The following is a 27,770-nucleotide window of genomic DNA, read 5'->3' on the forward strand; positions in this document are numbered from 1 at the left end:
TGACATCCTTTTATATATTTGAACATGGCTATCATATCACCTCTTAACCTCCTCTTCTCCAGGCTAAACATGCCCAGCTCCCTTAGCCGTTCCTCATAAGGCATTGTTTCCAGGCCTTTGACCATTTTGGTTGCCCTCCTCTGGACACGTTCCAGTTTGTCAGTGTCCTTCTTAAACTGTGGTGCCCAGAACTGGACACAGTACTCCAGGTGAGGTCTGACCAGAGCAGAATACAGTGGCACTATTACTTCCCTTGATCTAGATGCTATACTCCTATTGATGCAGCCCAGAATTGCATTGGCTTTTTTAGCTGCCGCGTCACACTGTTGGCTCATGTCAAGTTTGTGGTCAACCAAGACTCCTAGATCCTTTTCACATGTACTGCTCTCAAGCCAGGTGTCTTCCTCAGGAATTCTGGAATTGTAGCTCTAGGGTGTGAAACTGTGAGTCTAGGAGTAGCTCAGCACCCTTAACAAAAAAAAGCTCCCAGGATTCTTTGAAGGAATCCATGTCTGATATGATACGGCTTTAAATCTACAGTGTGGATGTGTGTCTCTAGGTCTCCTTGCCCAACCCCCAGTTCAGTGTAGGATTTTCAGTGCAGCTTTCTAACAGATGGCCCTTCAATACATCCATCAAAAGATAGTCTACCATCTAGCAAGCCTATCTGCAACAGTTCTTACCGTTGGAAAGTTTTTTCTAATGTTTAGCCAAAATCTGCTTCCCAGCTGAAGTCATGTGGCCATAGCACAGCAGCGCCTGCTGAGCCAAAAGAAATAAAGAACATGAAAGCTAATCCACAATTGCAAGTACAATTAGCAGCAAAATTAGCATCTTGGTGCATGTTACTGGGCTGGCAAACAGTTGCAGCTGGTAGACCACTGGACCTGATTGGGTGATTTAGCCCTAAGTTTGTTTAACTAAAGGATGCCATTCTTTAAAGGGGTCTGATAGTGATTGCCATCCTGCACAATCTGTTTTAGTACAATAAACACACAATTGTTGACCACTGTGGTGTATGCAGTCCATATAACCTTCATTTCATTCCTAGAAATTATAAGGGGTGTTGTGTCTATTAGAAATGCAATAAGATATTCCATTTTCTCTCTGCACTCTTGGGTTCAAGTTATTGATCCCCAGCTAATATTAATTACACATTTATAACTTGGGGTTTGCTACATTTTCGTAAAAACGTTTCATAAGTAACGGCTGTGCCAAGACTTTATGACATTGTTTTATAGCCGAGATGCAAACATAATCAGCCATTTTGTGTTGTTTCTTGCTTAAAAACTGCAGCAGGCATTATAAACCGCCTGCTGAATGCATGTTGTTAGCAATGCCTGTGGAAAATGTTTCTCTTCTGTCAGGCATATGCAGGCAATTAAAAATACAACCTTCCACACTGTGCTTTTCTTCTAGAAAAAAAAAGGTGACGGTACTGCATGCCCTTGTGTACCCCTGGAAAAAAGCACTGCTTCCGCAATTATTATTTGATGTCTGTTTTTAACTTTTATCAGTTTTCTATCATACCATTTTGTGTTTTATTGCTATAAACAGCTCTGATATATATTTTATCACATAGCGACACATAGGGCTACCTCTGATGATGGTTCAGAAACTTCAGCTAGTGCAGAATTCGGCGACCAGGGAGCAAGACACTTTGAGCATATTACACCGATCCTGGTCCGACTGCACTGATTACCAATTTGTTTCCGGGCCCAATTCCAAGTGCTGGTTTTGAACTATAAAGCCTTAAACGGCTCAGGACCGCAATACGTCAAGGACTGCCTCTTTCCATATGAAGCTACCCAGACCCTGAGATCATCTTCTGAGACCCTCCTTCCTGTGCCGCCTCCTCAAGAGGTCCAGAGGGTGGCAATACCAGAACGAGCCTTCTCTGTGGTGGCTCCCCATCTGTGGAATACTCTCCCCAGGAAAGTTGGCTTGGCGCCTTCATAATACACCTTTAGGCACCAGGCAAAAACGTTCCTTTTTAACCAGGCCTTTGGTTGATCTGATTGACATCCTATGCCCTTTTAAAATGTGGGTTTTTTGGGAGGGGGGCTATGGGGTGGTTGTTTTTATTTTTATTATGTATTTTGTGGTTTTATATCTTGATTTTATTCTGTGAACTGCCCTGAGAGGGCTGTATATAAATAAAATAAAATAAAATTAGTAGGGAGATGCACTAACCTGACCACTTTCACTCTGCTTCCATGAAGTCATAAACATGGAGCTCTTGGTCCTCTTCCTCCAACTCCTAAAAACACATGTTAGATGTGTTGCAGTTCAGACATTAAATGTCCTGCTGTGGGGCTTGTGGCAGCCCAAGAGCTTTGGCTCTTTCCTGTTAGGATATTTCCGTTCCACCTTAAAAGGGAGCAGGCTTTGTGAGTCACAGAGTCTGTGCATTTCCTGCTCACAGGATGTTTATGTTTTCTGTTGCTTTCGTTTCTCTCTCTCTCGGTGCCTCAACACTGAAGAAGGCAGTCATGCTTTTCTCTGTTCTGACTAACGCAGAATAAACTTATGAAAAATGCTCTCCTGCGTGCATCTTCCGCTGTGCATTATCTGCTGATAAGAGCGTGCACCAGCCCTGGAATGTGGCAAGCTATTTCTGGAGCTCGTGTCGCTAATTGCTGATACTGCGTGTCTACAGGAGATTGATGGACGTCCGGAGGCGACGTGGGGCCATGATGGACTTTGTCTCCCTGGCAGTATCCCAACATTTCCAACCTCACAATACCCTTGCTCAATGTCAGCAATGGCTGGTGCCCTTTGGGCTGGCATGGAGACCAACAGGAGGAGGAGGCAGTCACTGACAAGCAGACACTCATGAGTTTTGTCTCCCTGATGGGTTCTACAAGGGCAACATTGAGGACAGATAGAGGTTGGTGGCAGTGCCCCATTTGCCCAAATGACCCAGTCTCCACTGTGCACTGGCCAGACTAGATGGAATCCAAAGGTTTGTGTGGCCTTCTTCATGCACACCAGAGCTTTTTCATGGGGCTTTTCCTACTTTAGCCTCCTAAAACCCATCATTGGCAGTTGACTGGTATCTAATTCACCATGAGATGGTGAAGCAAGAAGACTTAATCAGCAGACTCCTCAAATGAATGCAGGGAGGTGGTTTCAGCACATACATATTTCTCTCTGAAGGCAGCTTTAGAGCTGGAAGAGAATGTTTGATCATCTCCTTTAACCCTCTGCCAAAAGGCAGCATTCTCTATTCTTGAAGCATACATGCCCATCAAAAGTAACCCCCACCCCTGTAAACCTCCAGACAATGAGATGGCGCAACATCTCAAGATATTCCATTCTTCCATTGCTGAATTTGTACTGTAAAATGCCAGGAAGCAATGTTAAGGTGTGTGTTTCTTCCCTATAAAATAATCTGAGTTATGTTGTTTTCCTCCCAGTGAGGTCTTGTAGATAAGAAATGCAGTAGCTCTGCCAGTTTCCCATTTTAATGATCCCTCATGTGTGCCACAGCCCAGTCCCCAAGCTGCAGTTCAATATTTTTTGTCATCTAAAACGAACCCAAGTTTCCAGTACAAGGACGCAGCCCTGACAACCCAATCTGACTTTCAAATGACAAAATTGGGTAATTTTCCACACGGCAAAATTTTGCAAATATGCTAGATGAGATCGCCACCCATAAGTTAAATGGGTATCCCTGTACGGATCACTGCTATTCAAGATGGAGAGCAAGAAAAGCATGGGATGCAGAGACTTTCACGTCAAAGGAGTGATAATATAGCTCTAGACTTTGCAACTGGAAACATTCTTTCAGAAGGCACTTTGCCACAACCTCAACCTCAAATTGCAGTGAGAATTCTGACCCAGAGGCAGTGGAGCCAGCCAGATCGGGAGGCCTAGTGGCACAAGCCACAGAAGGGCTATTTCCTCATCCCGGCCACTGCAACAAGCATTAGCTGCCCTCAGCCAGAAGTCTCTATGATCCCCAGAGTAAGCACACACACCCTGATCTGGATTCCACTAAGTGACTGGCCCCATCCAAACTAGAAACATTATGCTTCTGACTGAATGCTTACCCATGCAGGCTGCAGGGTTATCCCTTTAAGGCTGTTCAGGAAGATGGTAGAGCCTGGAAGGAACAGCTTTGCTCCAGACCATGTAAGAACAAAGCGTCAAACAGGAGCTGTCCATAGTCCTGTAACTCAAGCCTGACTTGTTTGTGTCCTGGTCCAGATCAGGGTTGGAAGTTGGAGTCCTGATGATAAACTTATGATTAAGTAATCACTCATAGTGAATAAGGACAGACACCATCCAAACAGGGCTACCTACCTTCCTCTATAGCCACACCTTGCATGATGCCCTCCCTTATACCCTTCTTTCCCCTTATGCTGCCATGACACAGATTCACAAAGATTATATCTGAGAAAATAAAAGCTATATTGTAGCAGCTGCCCAGCTAACTCTTCTCTTTCTCTGTTATGTCATTGAAAAGACTTCTGCCATGTATCAGCTAACAGAGAAAATGTGCTCAACCGACAAAGTTCTATTTTGCCTTGTGTTTTCATATTTATGTTGCTATTAAAGGGGAAAAAAACTTACCAGAATCACATGTTGGCCCAGTCCAGAGAAAGTCCCATGACGTGAAATAACAGAAGCAAACTATGCATTAATGTTACAGATCATGAAGAAGAAGAACCCGGCAAGGTATTTGCAGTGCTCCTACCACTAGAGAGCAGATGGGCTTTACCTATTGCATGCACTTTACCAATCAATGCATTTTACACAGTGCTGTGGCTGATGGGAATTTGATGCCATTTTAAAAGTGAGTTATTGAAGAAAAGAGCAGATACTTACCTTCAGCTGTTATATATCTAGTATTTAATCTTTAGTGAACCTCAAGGACCAAAACAACTATAGAATCAATTCATCAGTTCAATTGCAACGGTGGAATCAATCATATCTAAATGGATTCCCAAGTTCAATGTCTACTCAAGTAATTGTTCACAACTCTATTTGGAGTGCTTCATAATCATTAGCTCACCTGTCCATTCTCCATATGTTTTTTTTGGTGAAAAAACAGCACTTAAAGCTTTGACATAATTAATTCCAAATTGATTGATTTCTCCTTTTCTCCTGGCTGGCTTAATCAATCTCTTCTTCTGCCCCCAACCAAATGATATTTATGGCAACTTACTGAAAGATACTGTATATTATCTCAGTATCGCAGGGGAATATGTCAGCTCTTCAGCACCATATGACTCTTTCAGCCTCACTAATATTAACGTATTAGGTAGTCAATATCCACTGAAGGATTGCAGTGAACTTGAATTCTGTTGACTGCCATGGAAGTCAGAAGGAGAGCAGGTAACAAACTATTGTATGCTACACTGCCTCTGGCAAACCTTGCAGTAATTGCATTATATACTCTTAAAAACTTTTATTCCTCTGTCAGCAGTGGTATAAGGTAAAAAGGTAAAGGACCTCTGGATGGTTAAGTCCAGTCAAAGGCGAATATGTCCTACACAACTTGTAATCTAATGACTTCTAGAGGGCTTTCCTATCCCCCTTGACCACCAGCTAGGATTGATGGTAACTGGAATCCAACAACATTCGGAGGGCCAGAGATTCCTCACACCCATTTTGAACTAAAATATCAGATTTATATAGTCATTTCTTTGAGTTCTGTCACACTAGGATCACATTCCAGCACTGTGCCACTTAAAGGTGTCCAGACTGTAGATGTGCAAATGAAGGGGTGGGACTATGCAGATAAGGGGTCACCAGTGGGAGGAGTCTGGCAACAAGGCAAAATGCTCATCCATTTTGCCACCCCATTTTCTGATTTTGAGGGAGGTGACATTCAGGGGCAACCTCACTGTCAGTATTTAACTAAATAATTGTGCTCACACAATTATTTCCTGTTCACTCCACAACATGTAACCTGCATCATCCCCCAGTCTGCTCCAGAAGGCTGGGTGGGGGAACTACAAAACAGATGGGGGGGGTTTAATAGCACGAAAAGAAATGATTGCACTGACAGAATGTTAACCTCAGCACTACACTGAAATCAACCGATTGCCACCATGGGAGCTCCTTTCTTGTCAACCACTAGACCATCAGAGCCATCAGAGTGACACTATATGCTAAGATGGACTTCTGGTGAAAATATAGTGGAAAATAGTATGGGCCACAATTTTTCTTCCTAGAAACTCCCTTAAAAGCAATCCTGCATCATCACAGAGCATCACTTTGGAGGCCTTTGAGAGCAAAATGGTACCACCAGCTTTTGTCCACAAGAAGAGGATTTCCTCTGAAGCCAGTGAGTTATAGAATGCCTGCAAATTTTGCCGTGCAGCCCCTGAAAATTGCTGGGGATTTCAGTTTTCTTGTCCCCCACACCATACCACCTTCCTGTGGCCCTGAATACATTCAGTTTTTTTCCCAGCTGAAGTGTCAAGTGCTTTAAACACATGAAGTCTGGGAAAGTATTATAGAGATAGAAATCAGCACCAGGCAACATGGTCAGTGATGATGGGGGCTGTAGTCGTGAAATAAAAGAACCTAGACATAGCAATGATAATAGAATCATAGAGTTGTAGAGTTGGAAGGGCCCCCTCCCCTTGAATGCAGGAATATGCAGCTGTCCCATATGAGGATTCAACCTGCAACTCTGGCATTCTCAGCACCACGCTCTAACCAGCTGAGCTATCCAAGCCCATGTTGGACTGATTGAACACAGAGGAACTGGCTGAGGAACTACCAAGGAAAGAAGGCTCAGAATCTGGAGAGTGGTGATGGGTCAATGATGAGTAGTCACAGGGAGAAGAGGGGGAAGACTGGGAAGAGGAGGTGTCAGAAGCTGTAGGGGTAACAGGGTTCAGTGAGTGGGGGGAGTTTGTGGAAGAGAGAAGTCAAGAATCAGAGGCAGAAGCTGAAGCAGCTTAATGGGAAGAGGGAGGTCAAGAGGCAGAGATGAGTTAGGCTAGTGAAGAGTCATGAGTATCTTCCCCTCCTGCTGTGACAACCTTCCCTCCCTCATTGACTTCTAGGATCAGGCATGGTATGAAATGAGAAGAGCAAAGACAGGCTTCATGAAGGTGCAGTCTCTGATTGCTTGCAATAAGCCCTGAAGAGGAGACATAGATAGCTGTGGAGAGTTGGGGACTTTTAGTCTGAGCAACTGATTTCATGAAGTAGGACCTACAGGGCAGGAGCTGCTGTGCTCATTAGGACTCCAACTCAGCCAAGTCTGTGAAGATCATGCTTTGCTAATAAAGAGTTAGCTCCAGATTTGAACTGTGTGATTTACTAACCGGCTTGCTCTGTGACAAATGACCTGAATTACTGCAATTATCTCAGTAAACCTCAACACAGATATATAAATATTATGATCTCAATAGTGCCAAATGGTTTATCTATATTAAGATAGGGTTTACCTGTATTGAGTTCATGGCAGAAGTAAATTTTGAACAAGGGAAAGAGAAGCCATTTAGCAAACAAAGAGACAAGGCTATTTTAAACACTGGGCCCAGCATGGCAGAAGGTGTAAAGGTGTGATCGTGATTGACAGGAGCAAGCTAGATTTGATAGCGACTGAGCTTGCACAGAGCATAGAGAAGAGGAGGGAGTACGGGGGAAGGGATTCAAGAGAGGTGATATAATCTGTACTAGTGATTGCATTTTAAATAAATAAAGCATCGATCCTACTACACACATTTACTCAGAAGTCAATCCCGGTGAGATCAGCTAAATTTATTCCCAGGTAAATCTTTGCTGGATTGCAGCCTTAGTTAACCAGGAGAGAATAAAAATGACATTTGTCAATGATTAGGAGAGTGAAAAACAATTACAAAGCATGCCCATCTCTAGAGCTGTTGAAACAATGGAGACTGTGAAAAGGAAGACTGGTAATAAGCAAAATTTGGGGAAGGGAAATTGGGAGAGAGAAAAAAAGGTATTTACGTGAAAGAGGAGAGACTGATGGAGGAAGTGGCCAGGAATTTAAGCAAAGAGAGCTACGGAAACAAAATAAGAAACAGATGGCGAGATCAGTATATTTATAAATGATGAGGATGATTTTAAATGAGTTTAGCAAAGGCAGGTCAGGTATTCAAACACCTTTGCATACACTATCTCAATACTCCTTGCAAAAGCCCGTAAACCCAGATTTCAGATTTCAATTGCACTCAACTTTTTGATGTGAAAAATTCTGGGACCTGGAGCAGGCAGTGGGAGCTCGGAGCATGAAGGAGGCAGGGCCACAAAAGGAGCTAGGTGTGACATTAACATATGAGAGTGCTGGAGGTGAAATAGTTAAACAGGTTGCCCAATCAGAACCCAGGGGGGTGGAGTCAGAGGGACTATAAAACCAGCTCTGGGAGGGGCGAAGGGGGGAGTTCATTGGGAGTTGGGTGGGTAGTTGGAGTGGGAGTGAATTGGGCTAGAGTTCTGGGTAGGTTGAGTTAGTGTAGTGAAATAAGCTAAGTCAGGAACAGTTAGGAGCTAGGAAGACAAGTAAATATCTGAGAGGTGGTTTAGTGAGTGAGAGCTGGTAGCGGAAGTTATAGGTCTGGATAGGCACCCCATGATTGTAATGGACAGATACCACTTATGAAACCACACGCTTGTTAAACTGCAATAAATAAACAGAAGTTTATGTTCCAATTTAACCCTGACTGGACTCGGTATTGTCCCAGGTAGGGCCTGGGTGGTGGCAGCGAGAAATAAAGTGGTGGCACAGTGATCAATAGACGGTGAAACATCCAGGGACCCTGTGTGATCACCACACCAGCTACAAAACAGGTCCTCACAACTGACATTGTTATGTTGCTCTGCCCTCCCCCGCTGTGCTCCTCCCTTTGACTCAGAAGAGCCTGCGTAGGGCAGCTCTGGAAAAACCACTCCCTGAGCGCTGTGTGATCTCCTGTGCAGAAACATGGCAGTGTGGGACCAACTTAACAACCTGGAACACATGTTTGGATGCACCCTTGAAGCACGTATGCAAACATAGCAGGATGCTGTTCATATTTACTCAGACATTCTGGCAATCCAGTCACTGCTGTCTTTTAGCTGCAAAAATCTGGCATCACACCTAGAGGTTAAAAAGAGAGTTTGCTGGTTTCTTTTCATATCGGCTGGTAATTCTGCGTATTCTCTTCTGTATGCCCTCATTGTGTTCTGGACTTTGTTTTATGGCACATCTTCCTCTCTTTTTTGTTCGGCCCGTGTCTTCATTAATAAAACAAAGTAATCTCAGGAGAACATTAACGTGGATCCATGAACTACCCTGCTGTATGGATGGCTGTGTTTCAACCCCTCTTGTTTCCTCTCTCTCTCTCTTCAGACCATTAATTCTCCAGCCCATATTCTCATTTCCTCCCTTGCTTTCCCTCTTGCTTGCATTATGAGTTTCTTCAAGCAGTGCCAAGTCAGGTCAAAACAATTCCAGCATAGCTGTGACCCAACTGCTTCCCTCGTCCATTCTTGGGAAGGCAAGTAGAATCAATATTGTATTTAATATGTACTGTTCACACACTGCCTCTTGATTTATGTATACAGGGACGTAGAAGCAGCTAGCAATATTGGCCTTGCAGTATAACACCGTACAATGTGCAACAAATAACATGATATAGAGAAAACTGATTTATACAGCCAAACATCCCAAGTAGCTTCCTGGTAGCTCTTATTTATGAACCTTGGACCCCCATATAAATTATCAAATCCTTCCAGTCGTAATGGAACACAACCAAATTATTATACACTCCAACTGCCCCTGTTTTGGGGAGCTATCCCTAGTAAACTGCTGTTCCTGTTTTGTATTTAGGGAGAAATTTGCAGGTACCTTTTAAGAGTTTTGTTAACAGGAGTGCATGCAGTAGGGGAAGGATTGGGAGCCTATGGCCCTCCAGATGTTGATAGACTACAGTTCCCATCATCCCTGGTTGGGGTTGATGAGAAATCCAACAACATCTTGAGGGTCACAGGTTCCTCACAGAGGCAGATCTAGGGGAGTGCAACTGTTTCAGTGGCATGGGAAGACAAAAGGCAGGGTGGTGCTGAATTTCGACACCGCATAGCATTGAGGCCCTAAGGGTCACCACTGTTTTCTGCATCTACACTATAGCTTTGGAGACTTTAGCATGCTCCCTATGGTTTCAAGAAACTCATCTCTGAATAGGGTGGGGCAAGATGCATTTGAACTTGTGTGAATGAACACACACAAACAATGCTTCTCTTCTTCCAGCCATGTAAGTACTTATCCTGGCAGGAAATATTGTGAAATGTGTTTGAAATGAGTTTCACTCTGAGATTCACGTCCTAGTTGGGGCCGGTCCTACTATTAAACAACAGATGCAGGAGGCTAAGCAGGGATATGGGCAGAGCTACGTGTGCGTACAAACTTGTATACCTGAGGCAGCAAAATGTCTTGGGCTGGTCCTCATCTAGCCGACGTGTTGACACCCAGCTCTATTTGTCAATTCCAAGTGAATTAAAAGAGGCAGACCAGTTCTTAGAAGCAGTGATTGGTTGGATGTGGGCCAATCAACTGAAGCTAAATCCTGAGGTGTTATGGGGCCTAGGTGCTGATGGCTGGGAGGCGGAGAGATGGCCTGTCCTTGGCAGGATTGCATTCCCCTAGAAGGAGCAGGTCCACCGCTTGGAGGTACTGCTGGATTCAACACTATCAGGTGACCTTGGTAGTTAGGAGTGCCATCTTCAGTTTTTGATAGTTTGCCAGCTATGCCCTCTTTTCAGCAGACATGATTTGGCCACTGTACTCCATGCTCTGGTAGCTTCCAGACTGCATTATTACAATGTGCTCTACATGGGGCTGCCCTTGAAGATGACTTGGGTATTTCAATTTGTCCCAAAGGCTAATTGATTACAGGCTGGAATTGCATTTACATTTCATATAACCCATTTTAAAGCAGCCGCAGTGGCTGCCAGCTTGTTTCTGCTTACATGAGTGTTTAAGGCCCTAAATAAATCAGTCCTCAAATACTTGAAAAACCACCATCTTCCCTACAGTTGCTAAGATTGGCAAAAGTGGCCCTCTTGGTTGTTCCACCACCCTCAGGAGGCTGTGGCCTTGGAAAGAGCATTCTCTGGTGCAGCCCCTAGGTTGTGGAACTCCCTGTACACAGATGTATGCCTGGTACCTTCATTATACAGCTTTTGATGAATGCTGAAGACACGCCTCTTTATCCTGGCTTTGGACGCTTGAGACGTTTTTCGTTGGGACCCACCTTCTGTGATTTTAAGTTCTTTTAAACTGCTTTTAATATTGTGCTTTAATTGTTGTAACCTGCCCTGAGATCATGGGTTGAACAGCAGGTAATAAATTTTAGCAGTAGTGGTTTACATATATCTAGATATCTCTCCTTCATGATCCCAAAGCTCTTTCCTAGTCAAATGTTACCAGTACAATACTGAAGATGAGTGTGGAGAGGAAGGTGATTGTGTCACAGGTAAGTCACTGGCCTGCTACCCCTTAACTCAGTCTTAAAGTGCCTCTCCAAACTTTGGGTAATTTAAAGATAGGCTTTATATTTGCATTTGGATGAATGTTGTAAATACAAACCTTGAATTATCTTCAATCTAAGAGTATGCTCAACCCTGTATTGTCATTGCTAAAAGTGTGTTTATGGAAGACAATCTTACTCAGCTACGAGTGATTACAGAAGAAGAAGAAGAAGAAGAAGAAGAAGAAGAAGAGGAGGAGGAGGAGGAGGAGGAATGAGGTACCTGCAGCTGTAAAATAAAGTTGGCCCTTTCTGCATGAAGATCAACTTGCAGATCTGATTTAGATTCAGAAACACTGGAAACTTAATGATCTCAGCTGTAATTCACTTCCACCTCATCTGTCAGGCCAGGCACTCATTTAGCTCATCATTCCTGAATCTGTGCGCGCGCTCTCTCTCTCTCTCTCTCTCTCTCTCTCTCTCTCTCTCTCTCTCTCGCCTTGTATTAAGAAAAAGAAAGATTTTCTTTTGTCCTTCTTAGCTGGTAGATCCAATACTTTTGGAAGCTATTGTCTCAAATTTTGCAATGAACCCGTTGCAGTATTAGAAGGCTGCAAATGATGTGCATGGCATTCTGACCCCCAGTTCAGAAACTATTTACCACAATGCTCATATACCAGAGCTTATTGTGCAAGAAGTTTCCATTTTATTATAAGCAAAATTGTTGCTTTGGGGGTGGGGAGGGTGCAGTCAGATGGGAGAAATTCAGATATTGTACTAGATAAGGTAGTTGCAATCTGCCGCCACCCCTAAAGTCATAGCCTTAAACCAGAGATTGACATGAAAGAAACTGGCAGTATACAGATTAAATTTGCTCCACGTGAGAACTTGATATGTATGTATCCCTGCTTAAAACAGCTAGACTTTCTATTGCCACCAAAAGTTTGCTATTGCTCTCATGTCTCTTGAAAACAGCAGTTGTCTTTTATAACCAGGAGACAGCAAGCTGTCTTAGACCAAGTCAGGTGATTGATCCATTTAACTCAGCATTATCTGCAATCCCTGCCCAACTGGACATGACAAGGATTGAGTACAAGAAGTGCAATGAGTGGTAGAATGGTTAATCTAGGTTAATCTATAAATTTAGTGGCTAGCTGAGCAAGGAATCTAAATCAACAAGTTTTAGATTGTCATTGCAGTCACTTTCATGACAATTTCTGATAATGCATAATTGATACCATTAAAGATAATTGATGGCCAAAACCATGAATCCCATGTCCTTCTGATGCTTGGCTCCTGTGAATACTGGAGACCTCATTCATTTCAATGGAATTTATCCATACACACAACTGAATTAGCAGGCGCCCATAGCGGAATCTCCACAAGAATTCCCCAGTCTCTTCAGAAATCACAAGATTGGAGTGGATGGGATTAAGGCTACAATTCTATATCAACCTACTTGGGGAAGTGAGCTGCACTGAAATCAGTCAGATGTCATTTCTAAACCTGAACAGAATTGGACTGTAATTCAATGTACATGTAATTTACTCAGACGGACATCCAGCACACTTTTACCAAGCCAAGCCACAATGGCACTGACTTTCAAGTAAGCATGGCTAGTATTTGGCTGTTATTAGTGAAGAAAATAATATTTTCAAGTGAAGAAAAATAGATCAGCATCATCATGTCTAAACAATTATTTTCTATTCTTATTATTTTATCAATGTATAGATATTTATTTATTCTGCTTTGTTGTTGTTGTTTTACAAAGACACACTATATAGAAACATAAAACATGGAGTTAAATTTTTCACACAAATAATAAAAGCACTGTCAGTGCAGAATTGCAGCAGCCACAATAATTTTTTTTTTAAAAAACCTCAGTCTTTATTAGGACTGGCCAGAAAATATTTCACATTAACCAGGATCAAAGCCTGGACAAGAATGAACCTTTTTGATGTTATGATTATAGGTTCCTTTTGATGAACAAAAGAGCAGTTAGGAAGTACAATATAACAGCATGATAGTTTAGATGTTGTGTTGGCCCACTTATGCATTTTTTTTAATATATAATTTTATTTCACAAAGGTGAAAAATTGCACAAATTGCAAAAGAGAAAACTGCAAATGGCCTTATGTTGTCATGTAATTTATCATTCCAAAATACTGTGAATAAATGGCAAGAGAATAAAAGAGCGTTTTATTAGTGCTTGAAAAACAAATTAGGAAGGTATTTTAGAATAGGAATCCCATAATGTTTTGACTGATTCCACCAAGGTTTAATATAAGATCATTACAGAATCCCAAAGAGATCATTTGCTGAAGAACGTTTGAAGATCTTAGAAGGCAGGTATCCTTCAGCGGTTACAATTATATCAATTTGTGCTGAAGTGTTGGAACCTGAAACATGTTGAATTCTATTTAACAGAATCTTTGGAACTTTCACTGCATACTTTCACTGAAAAATACTTCTATTCATATTTTGGGCAGCTGTTTAAAATTCCGAACAAATGCTTTATTGCTGCCTTGGGGATTTGGCCCTGTCTTGTGAGTAGACACTTCACATATTAGGAGCTTGCAAATGTGGATTTGAATCTGCATAAGAATAAGGAGGGAATAACTATAATCGGGGAAAATGGTTTTCATCTTAATGTAATTTATTTAAAATGTATTCTGACTAGCTGGGTCCCTTGTGCTTCTGATTCCCAACACTGACCCATCTAGGTCAACATGACTGATTTATTCCAAATAAATGCTTTTTTTGCCATGGAATTATATATATTTGTGTGAGAGAATATAAATATAAAACATGGCTTGTTTTCAACCCACATTTACTCAGAGTAGTCATGACTAACTTGGGCCCATTGATTTCAATGGGTATACTCTGTGTAAAAGTGAGTTGACTACAACCCTGTGTCTTATATTTGGATACAAAGGTTTAAAATTAAGCTTGGATGACTTATCTATTTCTGGTCCTTGCAACTTTCACATATTATTACCCACAACTCCATCTGGTTCCATTTTTCTAATAATCCTTTGAAAAACCTTCTCAAAATATTTTTCGAGATTTGTTTTTAAAAATGTGCATCTTTTCTCAAAATGCATATTTAAAGGTGTATTTTGATACTTTAAGATGGAGGTAAAAGCATAAGAAAAACCCTGATGGAGGAGGCCAAAGGTCCATCTAAGTCAACACTCTGCTCACACATTTTTTGGTCCACCAGATGCCCATGGGAAGCCTGAAAGCCTGAACTTTCTTCACCTATGATTCCCAGTGAGCGTACCTGTCAGGGGCTGGACTGAGGAGGAATGATGGGAGCTGCCCCCCTTTTTCTGAACCTTTCCAAGGGCAGGAGGACAGTATTGATTTAGAACAGTGGTTTGCAGAGGGGCATAGTCCAGAGGGGAAAAGCTGGGAAATACTGGGTGAGGAACAGCTAGAAGAGGAAACAACAGGAGAGAGACAATTGGCAGATTCAGTATCCTTAGACAGCATTCCTGACCCCCCCCCTTCACCTAAGACTAGAGGGGCTTGGAAAGTGATAGAACAGAAAGCACAACAGCAACAAGCTCAGATTACCCGACGTAGCAGTGACGTAGATTATGTCAGGAGCTCGTCCTACACTCGAGTAGGACCCTGGCAGAGACACATGCCCAACTGGCATGTTCTCTCCCTCCTGGTCAATCGTCCGGGAGCTTCGAAAGCTTTCTTCAGCCCGAACATCACAGCGACCAATGCCAGCAGACATCGGCACATTTAGGGATCCACAGAGTATTTGCAGCTTGCGTAACAGAGCTCAGCAACTCAGCATTTTGGCTAATCTACTTTATTTACATATAAACACACACGGAGCACTGCAATATGGCTCCCTCTCTCTCTAGCATCAGACAGCAAAGAGAAAAAACAAAGGACAATAGTCCCACTTCACGGAACACAGTAACACAAACATCCTGTCTCCGTGACCTCCCCCTCTGTGGAGTCAAAACATACACCATCATGTGAAAGACAACAATCCCATGACTGCAATCATGGAGCAGGAATTCTAACAGATTAATGGGGATGGAGGGGGTGAACGTTTCTAGAGAGATATGCATTCCTTTGTCTCTCGGTGTGATTATTGAAGAAACTAACTAGTAAGAATGCTCCTTTCATTTGATCTGATTATTTACAGTCACCAGGAGAGGAATCTGATTCTCCGAAGCCTGACACTACCACCTCAAACAGTGGATGTACAACACCACAATTGAAAACCTTATCTTCCCTGAAGTTATACCCTGCAACATTCCTCAGATGAAAATAGGGACATGTCTCACTCCCCCCCAACTGACCCTCCTCAACACCCCTCCCATTTTTTGTGTCCCTCCCACCAGAAAATATAACATCAGGAGAAGGGCAAGTGCCCCCACCGCCTCCCCAAATGGTCACACATACTCTCCACCATCCTGAGAAAACCTCTTAATCCCTCATTTATTTTATTCTTTGGTACATTTACAAAAAGAAAAGAAATACACAGCAATAAATAAATTTAGAAAGGAGCAAGATGAGAGGCTGATGCACAAAGCTTTTTATTTTTTAAAGGACGTCCCTGTTTTCATCAGAGAAATGCTGGAGCGTATTGCTCACCTGGTGCCTTCATTACATATCTTTAGGTCCCACTTTCCCCAGGCCCTTTAAATTGGGGAGGGGTACTTTTTGTTTGTTATTATGGTATGTATTTTTGTGTGTTTATATCGTAAACTACCCTGCAATCTTCAGTTGAAGGGCAGCGTATAAATTTAATAAATAAAATGTGTTTTTGCGAATAAGCACCGTTGATTTCTATGGCATTTAGTTCTTAGTAGACATGAATAGGATTAAGGTAAAGGTAAAGGGACCCGTGACCATTAGGTCCAGTCGTAGCCGACTCTGGGGTTGCGGCGCTCATCTCGCTTTACTGGCCGAGGGAGCCGGCGTACAGCTTCCGGGTCATATGGCCAGCATGACTAAGCCACTTCTGGTGAACCAGAGCAGTGCACGGAAATGCCATTTACCTTCCTGCCGCAGCAGTACCTATTTATCTACTTGTACTTTGATGTGCTTTTGAACTGCTAGGTTGGCAGGAGCAGGGACCAAGCAACGGGAGCTCACCCCATTGCAGGGATTCGAACCGCCAACCTTCTGATCGGCAAGACCTAGGCTCTGTGGTTTAACCCACAGGATTGCATTGCAAGTAATCCGTTGAAGCTGCTCTGTGTCTCTCCCCCCCCCCGACTTTGAGTTTGCAATCATTTACCTGAGACTAGAATCAGTTCCAGTGACTCTTCTGATGAGCTCCAGTGACATCAGAGCTGAGACTTCTTTTCTCTGGAAATTTTAGGCACACATAGAAAAAAAACACCAGTGTCATCTCTAGGCAGTATGCAATTAGAAAGAAAGAAGACATATATATAGCAATGCCTTCCCTGAAAGTTTACTGGAAAATAAATACAATAAAAGGGAGCCATCTGAGTCATACACAGGAAGCAGACACAGTCTGCCTACATTTGCTTTCAAACTGAATATAGAATCAGTATACATTTATTCATAGCTAAATCCATTTCATTCCCAATGAAAGGCTGGAGAATGAATCAGGTGCATGCATGCATTCTTCTAAATCAGGCTCCCTCAACTTCAGCCCTCCAGATGTTTTTTGGCCTACAACTCCCATGATCCCTAGCTAGCAGGACCAGTGGTCAGGAATGATGGGAATTGTAGTCTCAAAACATCTGGAGGGCCAAGGTTGAGGAAGCCTGTTCTAAATGGAACTGAACCTTCATGCAAACCGCTAGGGATGACTATGAGCCACAACAAGGCCAAAGGCACGATAAAGCCCTGTAACAATTCTCCAATGAGAATAGGGCCGTCCCATTCCATAATGATAATTTTACTATTTATACCCCACACATCTTACTAGGTTGCCCCAGCCACTCTGGGCAGCTTCCAATATATATAAAAACATAATAAAACATATTTTTAAAAATTTCTGTATACAGGCTTGCCTTCAGATGGGACACTTGGAGGGTCTGCATCATATAAGAGAATTGTATCATGAAGAGATAGTGTGGCATCATCAGCTTTTTCCTTGATCATAGAATCATGGAATCATAGAGTTGGAAGGGAGCCTGAGAATCAACTTGTCCCAATCCCTGCAAAGCATGAATATTCATATAGGGATTGATCCTGCAACATGGCGTTATCAGCACCATACGCTAAACAAAACAACTGAGCTATCCAAACTATGCCGCCTCAGGATAAGGCCCAAACAGACCTCAGCCTAGCATTAAAAAAAAAAAAAAAATTGCTCAATTTCCACATAACAAATTATCAAACCATATAATCACCTACATAATTCCCCCCTTTTTTTATTCCCCGTGCCCCACCAAGGGCTCCTCTCCCTGATTTTGCTGCACATATTTTCTCTGCATATTATAATATTGCATATATCCTTACATATCTATCCATCATGTTATCAACAATAAATTCGTGTATGTTTATTCAAAACCTGCCAAGGAGTCCAGTTCATTTTGTTGTGATTTTGCCGCACATATTTTCTCTGCATATTATAAAATTGCATATATCCTTACATATCTATCCATCCATCATGTTATCAACAATAAATTCGTGTATGTTTATTCAAAACCTGCCAAGGAGTCCAGTTCATTTTGTTGTGTTTTTAAGTAATTTGTGTAAAGTTCCCATTCCTCCTTGAAGACACAGTTGTCCTTGTGTCGCAGTTTGTATGTTAATTTAGCCAGTTCTGCATAGTTCATCAGTTTCTCTTGTCACTGTTCTTTTGTTGGGGTTTCCTCATTCTTCCATCCTTCTGCTATCAAGACTCTTGCCGCTGTTGTAGCATACATAAATAAGTTCCTTATTTTCCTTGGCAGGTCTTGTCCTACATTCCCAACCAAAATTATTCTAGGTTTTTTTTACAAATGTCATTTTAAACATTTTCTTCAATTCATTATATAAGACCTCAGCCTAGCATTTAACCCAATGCTTGCAAGATTTAATATGAATTTGTATATTTTGCATTTATTTGGTAGAAAATAATAGAACGGCGCATGGCAAAGTATGAGAAACATATCTGGGAGCTATCTGGGAGGATAACAGTACAATGATCCTTGGCAAGTAGCCATCCTGATGAGCAGTGAGAGACTTTGTTAGTTCCATGTTAGTTACAAGAAAACACACCCAGAGTGGGACTTCCCTCTTCCTCTCATTTACACTAGTTGCCCTAGTCTGAATCAGAATTCCTGTTCCAACAGGAATGATGCCAGAACCCTTTCCGCAAGGCTCAGAGTTTTCCCCATCTCCTACTACGGTGACTAAAAACTTGTCTCATTCCAAGAGCTTTCTGTCCCAGTCTTATCTGATAGTTGCCTAGCCACTCTTTGGCTGGCGTCCAAGTCCTCCTCTTCTTGGAAACTAAACAGTTCTTCTTCTTCACTGGGAAGGAGGGACCATGGGTTGCTTCGCCTGGAAACTAACCCTTCTCCCTCATCTACAGATTCAGTCTCCAGTTCACTTCCTGAGACTGCTCTTTCTGCTACACTATGGGGACACACGTTCCTGACAAAAGGGTTGAAACTAGATGACTAGTTAGCTTTCATAGATAAGCCAAGTCTGGCTCACACTATTGCTTTCTCTTCACAGTAGAACTCTTTTTGCCTCAGGAATCCATAAGCAATGTTAGGGCCAAAAAGGTATACCCAAGTTGGTGTGAGTTCACCAATCCGCCCTCCCCAGCCACCTGGCCTCAGCAGAGCAAGCCCTCCCCCACTGCCCCACCCCATAATATTAGAGTCAGGATTTCTTCATATCCATTTGAAAGGCACACTTTTCAAAGTTCCATTTCTTCACAAGGAAAAGGGAAATTTGGTCAGGAAAGGTAAGGAAAAATTGGGGGCTGTGTTCTTTTGCCCCATCACTCAGTAAGAAGTGATATCTCACTTGTACAGAATAAGAAAGAAGACTTATTTTGTAACAGAGTGAATGAATGAAATCGTTGTTCTCTTCTGGCTTCTAGTTTATAGTGAAGCTGCTTTCAGACCCTCCAAGTGTCCCTATTTTCCAGGGACATCCCTGATTTAAAGAAGCTGTCCCAGTTTCAGATTTGATTCTGGAATGTCCCACTTTTCCTTAGGATGTCCCTATTTTCACTGGAGAAATGTTGGAGGGTATGGAGTTATCTGACCGCCCAAGCCGTCTGAAGGCAATTTTGTATGGGGAAGTTTTTAAAAGTTTTATTATGTTTTTATATATGTTGGCAGCTGCCCAAAGTGGCCGGAGCAACCCAGTAAGATTTGTGGGGTATAAATAGTAAAATTATCATTATGGAATCAGATGTCCCCATTGTCATTGAAGAAAAATTGGAGTTTTTCATCTAAGCAGGGGAAATGCTATATTCTAAACACATCAAGAATTAGTTTGGAGAAAAATATTCCCTCTGCCCATTGGTTTCTATAAATCTTTGCTGTGTGATGTCACCATTACAACAGAGCTGGGGAACCTATGGCCCTTCAGATGCCACCATCCTTGATTGTAAGCTATGGTAGCTGGAGAACTTAGCATGGAGGGAGAACATTGACCCAATCCTTGGCTGGGGAGCCATGGGATGCAACTGTTTATATGACCAGGAGAGTAGAGGGGTGCATCCCTCATACACATTAATTCACTCTGAATGGTCCACACTTAGGGGTATATCATTCGACTATTGTTTTACAAATCTTCTGCTTGTTATATTTAATAAATATGACCTTTCTGCCTTTTCTCCTGAATCTTCTTCCAGGTTATGTTGGCAACAGGGATAATTCCCAAGGTATGTTTATCAAGTCACTACTCTGAAGTAATATTTGAGCCTTCTATTTCTGAGTAATTCATAAACCAAAGGTATGTTTTGTGCTTAAGTGTGCTGCTGTCCTCAAGGCTGCAGCTCTGTGATAGAACTCAACTTTGTGTCACAGTATGTCTTAAAACATAGGAGGATTTTCTTTACTTGAAGGCATAACCTTTAAAGATATTGGTACAGTCAAGATGGGTTCATATGTTAAATGCTCTTTACAGTAATGTCACTTATTTTGTCTCCTAGGCCTACACAGATAATTGGTCACAAGCAATAGTTTGAATTTTCCTATATTCTTCCGAAAAAATGATATTTATCTGTTCCTTCAGGTATTGTTTATCTAAACTGTAAATGTAATTTCAGTCATTAAAAAAAATCCCAGGACAATTTCCATCTTTCATGACAGAAAATTGTAAACAAACTGGTTACCCTTTATAAAAGAGTTGTTGCGCACCAAGAAACAATCTGCAAATGAACCTGCAAAAGGCCAAAAGAGCCCTAGTGGATCTCACCAAGATTCCATCTAGCAGAGCATCTTCTTTGCCAAAGTGGCAAGACGGGGCCTTCTGAAATCCCACCAAAAGGGCATGGCTGCCTTTTCCACCAGTTTGAATCCACAAAAATTGACCTGAGGAGGCATACTATCCCTAGATATGAACGACCCATTACGCTTTCATGACAAACAGCTAGTAAAAGGTATTGATTCTGCACAAATTTATCCAGTCTCCTGTAACGTGGTCGTGAATATCAGCCTTTCTATTGGAGCAAGGAGTTGGTAAATCACCCCCATCATTCCCCTATTTGTCCACTCAAACTTCAGTTACACCCAACAACAGATCAGCAGAAGACTGTAAGACACATCAAGACACTCCCCACTTGGGAGAAATCATGAGCATCTCTATACCCTGCATATAACCATGCCCTTGTTTGAACTATCCCAGTAGTCAGAAGGTGGAAGCTGTCAGTGTGAAGTGACCTTTACCTGAAATCTCAAATGGAAGTCTGGAACCAGCCTTTATGTAGCAGGGCTGTTCTAAATGGAGCAGTGTGATGGCCTGGGACTCGGGCTCAGTTTCAGAACCGGAGGAGTCTCAGTCTGCACCAGATCCTTTGCCTCAGGCATCATCTGAACCAAGTCTGGGGCCTGACCCTGAAGAGTTCCAGTCTGCACAGGTTCCCCTGCAACAAACACCAGCTGGGCCAAGTCAGGGGCCTGAGCCTGCCCTGGCTCCAGATGCGGGGATTTCCTTGTTGCCTTCAGCTGGGCCATCACTTACAGCTGCTCCACTACCAGTTGGGTCAAGGGAGGCTGAGGCAGCCCCTGGGTCTAGTAACCCACCGACGTCTCCCGAGCTGCAGAGACTCCCAGAGCTGCAGGAAAGACCTGAGTACTCACAGGAGGAGTGCTCGCTTTGGGCAAAACAGGGAGGTGAGTCGCCAGAGGATCAGGACCAGCCGTTATCCCAACAAAGATAAAAGTCTGTCGGACCCTGCCCCAGGTTGCGGGAGCAACATTGCTGTATGCCAGATCCTGCCTGAGATCCTGCACCTGTACTTGCCAGGTTTCCTGCCTCGTGTCCTGCCTTGGCCCTGCCTTGACTCCTAGTGGAACCTTTGGATTCCTGACCGGACTTGGACCACGTTTCATGAGTTACCCCCGGGCCCAGGACAAGCAGAATCCTACCAAGGCCTTATCCTTAGGAAGCAATATTACGGCTGGTGCCCTTGAGCCACTGCAATTCTTCTCTTTCTCTCCCCTGTGGCTCTTGCTTTCTTCATTGCTTCTTCATGTGTGAATCATAGAATCATAGAATTGTAGAGCTGGGGAAGTGACTCTGGGGGTCATCTAGTCCAACCCCCTGCAATGCAGAGATCGCATCATGTGGTCCCCTATTCCATTTGAAACCGTACTGGACCCTGCATAGCTTTGCTAGCAGTTACGGTATATTGCTGCACTGCTAGTTGAAGGCTACCACTACCCACAAAAAACCTCCTGTGTCTCTAAGGGAGAGAAGATGCTGCCTCCACATTGGTTTTGCTGCATTTGCAGCACTGAAGTGACCTCTCAAGACTGGGCAGTTTATATGGAGGTCCTGGGCTGCCCAGACAACAAAATCCCCCTCTCAGCCTCATTGATACATTTGACACCAGCTTGCCTGCAGGAGTTGCCAGAAGGAAGCCTGCAAGGAGCCATTCAACCACCTAAGGGACTCCACTCCAGATATGTGTGGGATTTATTCATTGGACTTTTCTTCTCCTCAAGACATTCCACAAGACAGCAGATATGGATTATTCCTTAGGGTTTACTCCTGATGCCTTGCTCACAAATGAGTAAGGTAAAAGGTAAGGTAAAGGACCCCTGGACAGTTAAGTCCAGTCAAAGGTGAGTTTGGGGTTGCAGTGTTTATCTCGCTTTCAGATCAAGGGAGCCAGTGTTTGTCCTCAGACAGCTTTCCGGGTCATGTGGCCAGCATGACTAAACCTCTTCTGGCACGACAGAACACTGTGATGGAAACCAGGGCACTCATAAACACCGTTTACCTTCCCTCCACAGCAGTACCTATTTATCTACTTGCACTGGCATGCTTTTGAACTGCTAGGTTGGCAGGAGCTGGGACAGAGCAACAGGACACGGGTGGCGCTTGCTAATCGGAAAGTCAGTGGTTTGAATCCTTGTGACGGAGTGAGCTCAAATTAAGCTATGGGGTGTGATGCTCATCTCTGCTTTCAGGCCAAGGGAGCTGGCATTTGTCTGCAGACAGCTAGCTTTCATCATAGTATCACAAATTACTATAGCCACAAGGGCTACCATCCCAGGTTAACAAGCCCCATCTACTTCTCATTTCCCTCAACAGCATGTTCAGAAACCACCTCCAAGACCATTGGTCTTGTGAACTCAATCCACCAAAGTCTGCCTTTGCAGGGGATAGACAAGACCCTAACCCACTAAGGGTTTAAGGCCCATTGGCTACCCTCACCTGGTTTAGCCGGCCAGTCAAAGCCGTTTCCTGGGATATGACAGCTTCTAGGGGCCCACACATGAGAGCTGAGTGCAGGATGGGGACCAATGGTAAACTATCCCAGAAGGAGCATGATGTGTCCCCATACCAGCTGTACTGCCCCTCTTCTAACACCCCTAACATCCCTTGGAAGAATAAATATCCCACAATATAAATAGGATTCTACTTGCCTGGGAATTTTGCTTTGGTCTCTGAAGAGGAAAAGATTTTTATTTAAAAAGAAAAATCTGTAAAGGAGCAAGGATTATTCAAAGTGAAAAACATACTCTAAAATTAACCTGATCCTTGAATAAAACACTATCTTGGTTGTAAATATGCATTTGCAGCAAGTCTTCATAATCTCCAATTAAGAGACTGAAGGGCTGTCAAGAGCATTAACATATCAATAGACATCTAAATACACATTCATTTTTCATGTAAAAATTTAAATTTCCTGCATGACAACCAGGCTTCTTCAGTTTCTCTCTTAAGTCATTCTCCAAACTGTTTTAAGGTAGGAATTTACACTACACAAATCCTTCATTCCTGAACTTATTGTTGAATAATTAGAAATGGGTATTACCTTCTGTATACGTGTTACACTTGAGTCAAGGATGATATGAACAAATTAATTTCTCTTTTCTTACAGAACTACTCCTGTGGTTTAACAGAAGCCTTTAAAAAGAATTTTGCCACCCAAAACTCCTCCTTAACTGCCTCGGAAGTTTTTTCTTTCTCAGAGTTCTACTTGGATTTTTATTTAAAGGGGCAGAAATGTATTGACCAGACAAAGATTTGATTATGGAAAATTCAGATAACCTTTGACATGTGTGACTCTTAAATTTCTCACAGGAGATTATTTAGTTAGGTTACCTGGAAGTGGCCTAATTACAACCAGTTGATTGATCATTCCCCCTGACTTGCCTTGATTATTCAGTGTTGGATCAAGCAAAGGTTGTATCACCCTTTCCAGTGTTTCCCCATCACTGTCCTTTTCACAGATAGCTCAATTTGCAGGTGGGGGGGTAGCCAGTTTTGTTGCACAAGAGTTCCAAATCAGCTTTAGTTGTGTGACCTGAATGTGTCCTCATTGAATCCCACCTGAAAATAGTAAAACTTAAAGGTAAAGGACCCCTGGATGGTTAAATCCACTCAAAGTTGACTATGGGGTTGCTACGCTTATCTCACTTTCAGCCCGAGGAAGCTGGCATTTGTCCACAGACAGCTTTCCGGGTCTTGTGGCCAGCATGACTAAACCGTTTCTGGTGCAACAGAACACCGTGTCAGAGAGCACGGAAATGTCGTTTACCTTCCTGCCACAGTGGTACCTATTTATCTACTTGCACTGGTATGCTTTCAAACTGCTAGGTTGGCAGAAGCAGGGACAGAGCAACAGGAGTTCACTCCATTGCGGGGATTCGAACCGCCAACCTTCTGATCAACAAGCCCAAGAGGCTCAGTGGTTTAGACCAATGCGCCACCCAGCAGCTCTGGAAACCAAAAGCTAAACTAGGCACAATGGCAGCCACATTCACATAAGTCTATGTTCACATCAAAAGTATGTGGTGGGCAGAGAGCCTTTTGATGCTGAGAAGCAAAAAGTTAATTTAGGGCACAATTGCAAACCATACACTGAAACAGACACAGATGGGCACATTATATTTCTCAGGGTTGTTTATTACTAAGACTGGCCCATTAGCAATAATGTGTCTTGCTAGGAGAAAAAATATTTGGGCAATGGGGCTGAAAAGCAGTGCAGAATGGAAGGTTCTGCACTCCCTACCTGTGCACCCAACTTGTTCCTTAGATTGAACAGGGCTGACTCCAGGTATCAGCAAAAATGCTCCCTTTCTAAATCAGTGGTGGATGAATATTAAAGTGGGGAAAGCTGCTATGCTAGCTTCCTGGCAGGTAGGTTGCTGTTATTTACTGGGTAGCAGGGTCAGAAAGTTGGGGAGATTGGCAAGATGCAAATGCACCAACAAGACAAGATTTATTATTCCACAACCTACCCACCACTTTCCCTCTCCTGGTAATTGGTGACTCTCCTGCCAGAAAGTTAGCAGAGCAGCTCTTCCCCACCCGGCTCCTAGATCCAGCCTCGCCTTTTTAAAGGAAGACCCAGGGCAAGACTCAACATTGCACATACTTTTGTAAATCAAGAAAATCTTTAATAAAAATGCATTTAAAAAACAGGGGGGAAACCAATAGTGGCTGACAAGGGACTGGAGCCTGGTAGCTACCCATGAGGCCCAGGGACTGATACTGGACCTGCTTCCAACCCCACTTTCTACACAATTCTGGCAAATTTACACAGTGTTCTGTTAGGATTGTCCTACTCGCATGTAGGACCCGACTGGCATGTTCTCTCCCTCCTGGTTGGTCATTCTGGAGCTTCAAAAGCTTTCTCCAGCCCAAACATCACAGCGACTGATAGCAAAAGGCATTAGCATGCTTAGAGATCCTGCAGAGTATTTGCAGTATGTGTAACAGGCTCAATAGCACGGCATTTTGGCTAATCTACTTTATCTACATATAATACACTCGGAGCGTTCTGACTTAGCTCCTTCCTTTCTCATCAGACAGCAAAGAAAAAAAACCCTAAGGACAATAGTCCCACTTCACGGAACACAGTAATACAAACATCCTGTCTCCGTCACTTCCTATGCTATGGAATGAAAACATACACCATTATGTGATAGAAAACAATCCCATGACTGCAAACACGGAGCAAGAATCCTAACATGTTCTGCCTCTTTCACATAAAATTTGGAGCTGCAAATATTGAAAACATAGGCATTTAAACATGAGATCAACTCTTGAAAACAAATAATTATTTGAAGTTAACTTCTTCCATCAAGTAAATGGAGCTTAGAGCTGAGATTTACACATCTATGGCTGAAACATCTCCTTTCCATTTTCATTTTCTCTTGAACGTGATTTGCAAGAACCGTCTTAGCTCATCCCACGTTTCATGCCTGGTGGTGTTGCAGGCTTTTAAAGGTGCTCCAAAAGCTATTTGACTGGAGAAGACTGTCGGATGAAAGACATGATCATGTTTCACAATCACATGCTGTATGTGTCATATCACCTTCTCTTCTCCTAAAAATTATTCTCTGTGCGTTCGTATGATAGGTGAGATGTTCCTCATTGTACTTATGATAATAAGTTCTAAAAAGAATCTGCTTGGTAGATCCAGTGCATGAAAGATCACAACTCAACAATGCATCCCATGAAAACTGGCGAGCAATTAAATGTTTTTGACAAAGAGAAAAATAAGAATAATATGTGAATGTCACATTGGGAGATAATAAATTCAATGACATTTTGCATTCCACTTTAATTGTAGCCAGAAATATTTGAATACAGGAATGAATCATCGATTAAGGCACCAAATAAAATGACAGAAGTTTGGGACATATACAAAATGAAGAAGCATGGTTAAAAACACAACAGCTTGTGCTAAAGCAAGAATGGGAGTGACTTGGGAGAGTGTGCCAGCAGCAGAGAGTCACCAAGGCCACACAGAGAGCTGAGGAAGGAGACATTTGGGCTGCAGAAATGAGATGGAAAGCTTCTTTCTAATCTCTAAGGACCAAAATGTCAATGTTCAAAGAAGCACATGTGTGGCTATCATTAGTCTAATTCCATGTGTATAAGAGGTCACTTGTTATGAAGGCATGAAATTTGCAGTTTGTTGTGCACCATTCTGGAACAAATTCAAGCACCAAGCTGCATGCTTTCAGCAAGGCCAAACCATCTCTTGGAGAATTTTATCAGCGACATAACATCATAGCCAGGCAATCACGGAGATTACCTGCAGCTGAAATCTGATATGATCAATCCATCAATGACAAAGGCATGATTAAAACTCTAAAAATGAATGATACCAATAGGTTTCACAATAAAATTCACAAGCCACGGTTGACAATTTCCTCACTTATATTTGTACGGGTAGCATTAATCAGTAGATGGAACCATAGGCTAAATCCCGGTAGTGTGCGGAATGTACAGTCCTTCTGTGAACTAGAGGATTCAATCGGCATACACTCAGTTTCGAGTCAGCAATATGTGTGATTTACACAGGCAGTACTGCCAGGAGAAATCCAATAAACGGTTCTGTGAGGGAGGGGAGATATTAGCGGAGCCTAAATTTAGCTGATGCAGACTAATGGAAAGTAGGCAGCAGAAAGAGGTGTTTGTGGTTAGTGCCACTTCAAGTTGATATTTAGGGGGCACTGCATGCATTATGTTCATTTGGTTTTCATAGGGCAGGCACAGCTAACGTGGTCCTACAAATGTTGCTCCTACGTCTTGTAATCTGAGCTCGTACCATCTGTGCTTTGAGTGCTTTCTGTTCTGCCACCTTTTCAGCTCTTCTTGATCTTGGGCCGAGCGGAGGAACGCTTTCCAGAGACTGTGAATTTGTAACTCTCTCTCTTCCAGTGTTGCTTCCCCTAGTTGTTC

The 27,770-nt window shown here is 42.8% G+C and overlaps 1 long non-coding RNA gene across 1 annotated transcript; it reads right to left on the minus strand.

The window, feature by feature from the left end:
* Positions 1-405: 405 nt before the first annotated feature.
* LOC308589504 lies at positions 406-3,748 on the minus strand. Its single transcript, XR_014009331.1, has 3 exons — positions 2,728-3,748; positions 2,194-2,342; positions 406-759 (listed from the first exon to the last, which is right to left on the minus strand). It is a non-coding gene; the product is annotated as an uncharacterized lncRNA (long non-coding RNA).
* Positions 3,749-27,770: the final 24,022 nt, after the last annotated feature.

The sequence above is a fragment of the Podarcis bocagei genome, assembly GCF_964188305.1.
Source record: "Podarcis bocagei genome assembly, chromosome: 6".
Classification (NCBI taxonomy): domain Eukaryota; kingdom Metazoa; phylum Chordata; class Lepidosauria; order Squamata; family Lacertidae; genus Podarcis; species Podarcis bocagei.